This window comes from Falco naumanni, chromosome 2, assembly GCF_017639655.2.
Source record: "Falco naumanni isolate bFalNau1 chromosome 2, bFalNau1.pat, whole genome shotgun sequence".
Lineage (NCBI taxonomy): Eukaryota > Metazoa > Chordata > Aves > Falconiformes > Falconidae > Falco > Falco naumanni.
Genome location: NC_054055.1, coordinates 75,059,914 through 75,067,803, shown reverse-complemented (window position 1 = coordinate 75,067,803; position 7,890 = coordinate 75,059,914). Strand labels below are relative to the sequence as shown.

Here is a 7,890-nt window from a genome sequence, read left to right as displayed (position 1 = left end):
AGTGCAGAGACTCATTAACCACTTTCACCTCGACCCCCAAAATCGAAACTGAGTAATTTATATGACACTTCAGCTGTGACAGCAAATGACTGCGCAGAGCTTTCTGCCTTCTTCCTTAACCATGGCTGATGCCATCTCAGCAGACAAGCGCAGCAACAGCAACATCTAGTGGTAAAGTGTCATGACGGGTGGCTACGCCAGGGCAGAAACCAAGCCTAATTAATAAGATATAAATCAGACACGAATGCACAACAATAGAAAGTAGCAACAGAAAATATTTTCTCTAATAACTTGCATTTACAAGTTTTCTCATGCTAGTACACATATATAGTATATAGAATATGTCTCAAAAATAGTCTTAATTCTTCCTTTCTTCACATGACCAACACTGTGTCATTGTATCACACATCAATTAATTTGATGACAATATGTTTGCATCCTACTTAGTACTCTTTAAAAATGCAGAAACATAACACCAGAATTTCAAGGGAAATAATATATATATAGTTATGTTCTTGTTAGGTACTCAGCTGGTGAACAGTATGATGCTTTAAGCATGAGAGAAATCTAAGATGTATATTAAGACATTCAGGATGCCTGCAAGGACAGAAGTGTACTTTATCTTCTCTACCCAAAGTTCAAAACAATTCTTTTTTGTTTTGTTTTGTTTTTCTCATTTTGTCTTCTGGCACTAGTCATGTGTTTAGTATGTCAGACACCCGTTATTCAAGATAGATGATTTTGTAGTTAAAACACGCATCTGACTTACATCTCCACTTTACCATTGCATTGGGTCTGGCAGAGATGGAGTTAATATTCTTCACAGCAGCCTATACAATGATGTGTTGTAGATTTGTGACCAAAAGAGTGTTGATAACACAGCAGCATTTTAGCTATTGCTGATAAGTGCTTCCACAGCATCAGGGCCTTCTCTGTTTCTCACTCTGCCACCGCACTGAGTAGGCTGTGGGTGAGCAAGAGGCTGGGAGAGAACACAGCATGTACATCTGAGCCAGACTGGCCAGAAGGATAACCAATACAATGAAACTTCATGCTCGGTAGTAAAAACTGGTGGTCATCTTTCCAAGGCAGCTGCTGCCCAGAGAATTGCTGGTGGGAGTTGCCTTTGCACCTCTTGTTTTTGGTTTTTTTCTCTTTCACTTGTTAAACTGCCTTTATCATGATCCACAAGCTCTTTCTTGGCTTTGCTCATTCAGTTCTCTCTCCCACTTTCCTGGGGGCAGGGAGTGACGATGCAGCAGGTGGTTGCTTGATTGCTGGCCAGGATCAACCCACCACAACCAAGCATACTTTATTTCATACCCTGCTCTAAATTCTCACATTACATTGAATTCAGAACTACCAAGTGTGATGTTTCTCAGGTAAATCCTAGGAAAAAATAAAGAAAGGATTTTCTTTCACAAACAGGAAAATGTTTCATTTAAATCTCATGAGGCAATATCTGTTATAGATAGATATAGATGAATATATGCAGTTAGACAGAGAAAGCCATTCTAATACTGGTCTCCATACAATCACACAAAATCAACAGACTGCTGTTATCATACTGCCTTCTGGAGGACTCGAATCTCTCCTTGACCATCCCAAAATGTGCACTGTACAAATGTTGCAAGACCCAGTGTCTGGTCTCTACCTTATTTGCAGTTGCATGTAGGCATAACATTCTAAATATAATATCAGATAATGCCCTATTCTACCAGGCTTACATGATGACTGATGTAAGAGCATGCTGTGCACTGAGCTCTATTCTGTCCAAAGACCCTGAACTGAAAGGTGGCCAACAATTCTGAGAGATGGCTTGGGGAAGAGTCTCTATTGCCTGTATCTGGATAGTGCCATTCAACTGTCTCTGCACTTTGCAGTGGTTCAGAAGAAATGCGTGTATTTGTCTCGCAGAGCCCTAATCCTTCCAGCTTTCGCCATGCAGTCACAAGGGTTCACAGCCACACTAAAAAGTTAGAGCTAGGCACTGGCAGAAGGTAACTTTCTTTGAATGAAGTTCCAGCTTGAACTGACACAATAACAACAAAACACCCAACGATCTAGCTAAAGGAAAAACCTGATGCATGTTAACATTGCTGTACCACACACTTAGAAGTGTGGCATGTCAAAATCAAGGTAGTTTCTTCTTCTGGGATTTGGAGAGCAAGCCTTGTCAGGGAAAAAAATCCCTACTTTTTATACTAGTTGTACAGTTCATATACCTCGCTAAGAAACTACACCAGTTGCTGCAGCCTCAACTAGCATTCAAGCCACAAGCACAGATACTCCCTTCTCACCACCTCCTCCAAATGCTTCCTGTGCCAGGCATCTGGGCTATTGCAAGCTGTACTTCAAGAACTGATTTAAAGAAATAGCAGATGGCAAGTGGCAGAGTTTCCTGATGGATAATTAGACCTTCCACTACTTCCCTCTGCCTCACAACTGCTATTCCCTGGGCTCCCAAAAGTGTTACCAGAGCAGAAATGTCATTGCCCTCCCAACAGTCATCAGGCTAGGCTGTGAAGTTCTCTTTTTCACAAGTTAACCTGTATTCTAAAGGAAATAGTGCATAATTTTTTATACCAGCTTCTCCTGGACCTTCCTGGTGTCTTTACGTCTCCATGGACCTTTCCCTGGACACTACCTTGCCCTTGAATTGATCACTTACCACCAGAGCTGCCATCCCCCAAAATTACCGCAACAAAAGCCAATCTGGACTTGTGTTCTTCCAAGTCTGTTTCCTCATCCATGACATTCTTTCCCTGAAGCACACTTTCCACAGACAAGATGATCTACAGCAAAAGGTCACCTTGGCCCTTCGACCAATTCCTGGGTAAAGAAAAAAATGTCTTCAGGAGCAAGTTTCCCCCAAAACTGGTATTTGTAGGCTATTCACATCCAGAAATCCAGTGCTTACATCCTAAGGAGGATAGGGAAGGAGTATGTTTATTCTTTTCATAACTAATCATACTGCTGACCCTGTAAGTCTCCAGCCCTTTTGTGACTGCTGGTCTGTGGCATATGAAGGCACAGACCTCAAGTGAGATCCTTTACTGCATACATAAGAGTGGTTACATACAATCGCTTATCCAACCAAGTTCTGCCCTGGAACATGCCTATGTGCAGCAAAGCACCTTTGCAGCCAGTTCACACTCCACCGAGCTGTTTTCTTCCTCCACACTCATCTGAGGAGGTCTCTTCTTCCCCGATACTTAAGATGTGGGAAGCTTTGAGCATGCCCCTCATTGCAGACAGGTGTGCACAGAATTGATTTGCAGGTGAGTTCAGAGAGCCAGTTTTACTGTTTGTTGTTTCCTCACTACATTTTAAGGCATAATCACTCTGCAACCTGGCACTCAGACAATGAACAAAGCCTTTTCTCATAAAGGGCCCTCACACTGGTCTGTACCCTGCACCAATATGTGTCACAGACTGTAGCAAAGAAAGGAAAAATATTTCATTTGCTAGTGGTTTGTTGTTTGTTGTGGGTTGTTTTGTTGGTGTTTTTTTTTTCATTTCCTACATCAACCATCATTGGCTGCTCCTTCATTCCTACACTTCAGGGCAGAATTGCAGGTTCAAAACTGACCAGTCATGAGGAGTTAGAATTCACTGTATGCTACACGAATCCCCAGGGAACATGAGAAAAATAGAGCTCACTACAGTGAAAAGTTTTATTTTACAGGAAGCAGTCAGAGTAAAAATTAAAATTTGTCTTTGTCAGATACCCTGTTAAACTTGGAAAGAATGGGGAAAAGAACCTGCAGCAGAAACTGTGAACAGATCAGTAAGTATAAGCTCTCCTTGGCCCATTTCTTTCATGATGTTGTAGTTTAACCCCAGCCAGTAACTAAGTACCACACAGCTGTTCACTCACACCCCCCTCACCCAGAGGGATGGGGAGGAGAATTGGGAAGGGGCGTAAAACTTGAGGGTTGAGATAAGGACAATGTAATAACTGAAATAAAGTAAAACAAAAATACCAATAATCATAATAACGTCAACAACAACAATAATAATGACAACAACAACAGTAATAATGAAAAGAAGGAAGAAGGGGAGAGGGAATGAAATCCAAAGGGAAGGAAGGAAAGAAATCAAGTGATGCACAATACAGTTGCTCACCACCTGCTGACTGATGCCCAGCCATTCTCTGGGCGACAATTTACAGGCCCTGGCCACCCCCACCCCAGTTTATATATTGAGCATGACATCCCATGGTAAGGAATACCTCTCTGGCTAGTTCAGGTCAGCTTTTCTAGCTGTATCCCCTCCCAGTTTCTTGTGGTCTTCCAGGCTTCTCACTGGCAAGGCCAGAGGAACTAAAAAGTCCTTCACTTAATATAGAAACTACCTAGCAACAACTAAAAATATCAGTGTATTATCATCATTGTTCTCACATCAAATCCAAAACACATCAATGCACCAGCTACTAAGAAGAAAATTAACTTTATCCCAGATGAAACCAGGACACATGGGCCATTTCTCGTGAAGCAGCTGTTAGTTTATTTTTCCCATACTCAGACATACAATCTGTATGTGCTCAACAGTCAATGATTCTCCTGACAATGCATCAGCTTACAAAAGAGCTGACTGACTTAACTAAAAGCAAAGTTATTTCTTTTCCCCACTTATATATGCAAGAGGGAGAAGAAAAAAGAGAGAATTAGTTCCTTCCTAAAACAGCATCACAGAGTTTTCCAGTCCGCTTGACCTGAATCTCTCCGAAGCCAGCTGCCTCGAGGAGCTTGCTGTACTCGGCTGCTGTTCGCTCTTTTCCTTCAGTCTGGACCAACATATTCATCGAATACAGTTGGGTTTCTAAAGGCCCGCTTTTATCTTCATTCAGAAGCGATTCAACTAGCAGCACCCCACCGCCTGGTTGAATAAAGAGAAAGAAAACACACACTGAGCTCTGAGAAGACAAGATATTTTTCAGCTGAGTTGTTAGAACCTAACCTTTAGTTTGAGGAAGAAGCAGCCTCTACGTTAAGTCATAGGTCAGCATCACAGAAGACAACGGAAGAGCAAAAACATCAGAGCATGCCTCTGCTTGGCTATGTAGGTGCTGACGTACCAGGGCTGAAGGGTATGCTATGGCTGGGATGGAAATTCCCGTTTTCCCCAGCTGAAATCTGCAGGACCATACTGATTTTGTTGAGAACCTGGCTCTCGACAGAGTGATTTCAAAGCTTGAGGGTTCAATGTGACGTTTAATGGGATTTTTACTATGACATATATACTTGTCTAACAGCAGTGTTATGGCACATAGCTGATGTTTCTTTCTGAGAGTACTTATTTTAAGACAAAATACCACAAAACATTGAAGTTGTAACATTTCCGAGAAAAATGCCTTTTAAAGAGCTTATGCCTTATACAGAAGGTACAAACGTTGGTAGAGACATTAGATAAACATCCTTAGATTTTACTATCTTGAAAAACATAAAGTCTAAAAGATGGCAGCTGAACCAGCAGCACAAAGCCACTGCAGGGTCTCTTCTCCTGGAGAAGGCTGAACCTCAGGAAGCCTTCACAGACAGACACGCAGACACAGAGCTCATGAGAGCGGAGACAAAAACTAATGAGAGGTAAGTGAACTACATCACCTCCAGCTTAATGGTGATACCCTTAAGTGGTCCCTGGGAACAAAACACTGAGAATCATGACTTTGGTATTTATAGTGTGTAAGGGGCCACTTCAGACTAACCTTCCTTGGCTTCCTCATTCCGCTGTTAGAAAGATGGAAAATGAAAAACAGAGCCACTAAACCAGGCACTGGGGAAGTCATTGATGGAGCCTGCGAGGGAGCCTGACCCATCCCATGAATTCTGGCAGCACTCTGCAGTGCTGGGACAGCAGGGCAAGAGGCTGCAGACAGTCTCTCAATCTAGTGACGCCAACTGAAGGGCAGGAGGGAAGGAGTCTGGCACCAGAAGAGAGTATCAAGCAAGGCAGGAATAAATGCCACAAGGGGATGGGCCACTACTCACACAAATAAGACTGCAGTGAAAAGCATTCAGCTTCCTAATGCTCTCACATTTCTCTTTTTAAACCAAGCAACACAGTAAAGCACTCCCTTTATTGCTGACAAGATTCTGAGATATGTCTTGCTTTCCATTGCTGTACCCGTCACATGATGCAGGAGGTTTTTTTTTCTTTTCAGAGCTTGTAAAAGACAATTCAGAGGCTTGTTAAAGTTCTACTGAAGCTCACCTCCCAGTCATAGATCTGTGTGAAAGAGGAGAGGTCAAATGCAGCAAGAACATCTCTGCCACATATACTCCATACAGAGTTCTGGCCAGCCATGAATTTCAGCATTGCTTTTCAGCATTTCAGCATTAGGTTAATTTGGACACATTAACTTTTATATCATTCTTATATCATGGAGCCCAGAACTGCACATAGTACTTGAGGTGAGTCCTCACCAATGCTGAGTATAGTGGGACATTCACTTCTTTGAGCAGGTTGGCTATACTGTGCTTAATACACCCCATAATACAGTTGGCTATTTCGGCCATCAGGACAAATTGAGCTTAACAGCAATCGAAACTCACAGATTCCTTTCTGCAGGGCTGCACTCAAGCCTCTTGTACCCCAGTCTATCAGTACATCCAAGATTATGCCATCCCAGGTGCAGAATGTGGCATTTGTCCTTGTTAAATTTCATATGGCTGGTGATTGCCCACTCGTCTAATCTATCAAGATCTCACTGTAAGGCCTCTCCAGCCTGGAAGAAATCAATGGTTCCTCCTAATTTAGTATCATTGGCATGTGATATGGTAACATCCATTAGAGGGAAGACTCTTTTACCTTCAGTAAGAACATGGTTGAGATTACTTCTCAAAAACATGACGTGAATGTTGAAAGCACTGTAGATTGTAAATGAGGAAAATTAAAACTGAAATTGAATAGAGAAATTTTATGCAAATGCACATACACACAGGAAAAACAGCATCAGCAAACATTAAGGAAATTGAAACTACTGCCCATCTACCTTAATGATATGCTGTCTGGAAAAGACTCATTATAACACACTCTGTATTCACAGTCCCTTCCATCTGAAGGAACATAATATACAAAAATTACCAAACTCAGCCTGCTGCACAGTAAATTTGAGGAGGGAAGATATTTGAAAAATCTTGTTCTTCGCATGGTATGACAGGGGGAAAAAAGGGCAATTCAAGTCAGCCCTCTGTTTCTCAAGTTCCAAAACTGAAAAGCAGGAAGAAATCCCACCACCAAAGGAACTTTCCACATTGAGGCAAATAGCAAGCCCTCAAGCTATAAACCCTTCTGTTTTTAAAAAGTCATGCAGAGACACATTTTATTCATCCAAGGCTCCAAAGGACAGAGGAGTCTCAGTATATGTTTCATCCACTGTGAGGGCCAGGTCTGCCTTAATATTTTTTCCTTTTAGAGTTCTATCATGCCTATTCCAAGTTTAAAGACAGTGTTGTATTAGGATGTTTTATTATAAACTGTTTTATTCTCAGAGACATCAACTGAAGCCCTTGAGCATTCCACTCAGACATCTGTCCAAGACTGAGCAATATTTCTTACCTTGGAGACTAAGAATCCACTGTTGTATTGCAAGATGGTTTTAGGGTAGTCAAGGTCTTTGGTGGAACTCATTTTCTCTCTGGACTGAGACACAGACTCTCTGGGCCTCTTAATTTAAATAAGCTTCTTTCCACCAGGCACAGGGTACACCAGCTGATCCACTTAATCTTATTGCTTCTGAGAAACGCACCGGTTACAAAACGTGTCAGCTCAGTTGTACGGCTTCAGTGGGGTTTTCTGCCAGGTTCAGCTCTTTCTTTGGCTCTTCAATCATCAGGCACAAGGCTAAAGAAGCAGTGTGGATTAAAGCTTGTATTGTCAGTTCAG

General features: G+C 42.0%; 1 long non-coding RNA gene across 1 annotated transcript; it reads right to left on the bottom strand.

The window, feature by feature from the left end:
• Nucleotides 1-4,064: 4,064 nt before the first annotated feature.
• Nucleotides 4,065-7,663, bottom strand: LOC121083528. Its single transcript, XR_005826401.1, has 3 exons — nucleotides 7,564-7,663; nucleotides 6,814-6,872; nucleotides 4,065-4,881 (listed from the first exon to the last, which is right to left on the bottom strand). It is a non-coding gene; the product is annotated as an uncharacterized LOC121083528 (long non-coding RNA).
• Between the last annotated feature and the right edge of the window lie 227 nt (nucleotides 7,664-7,890).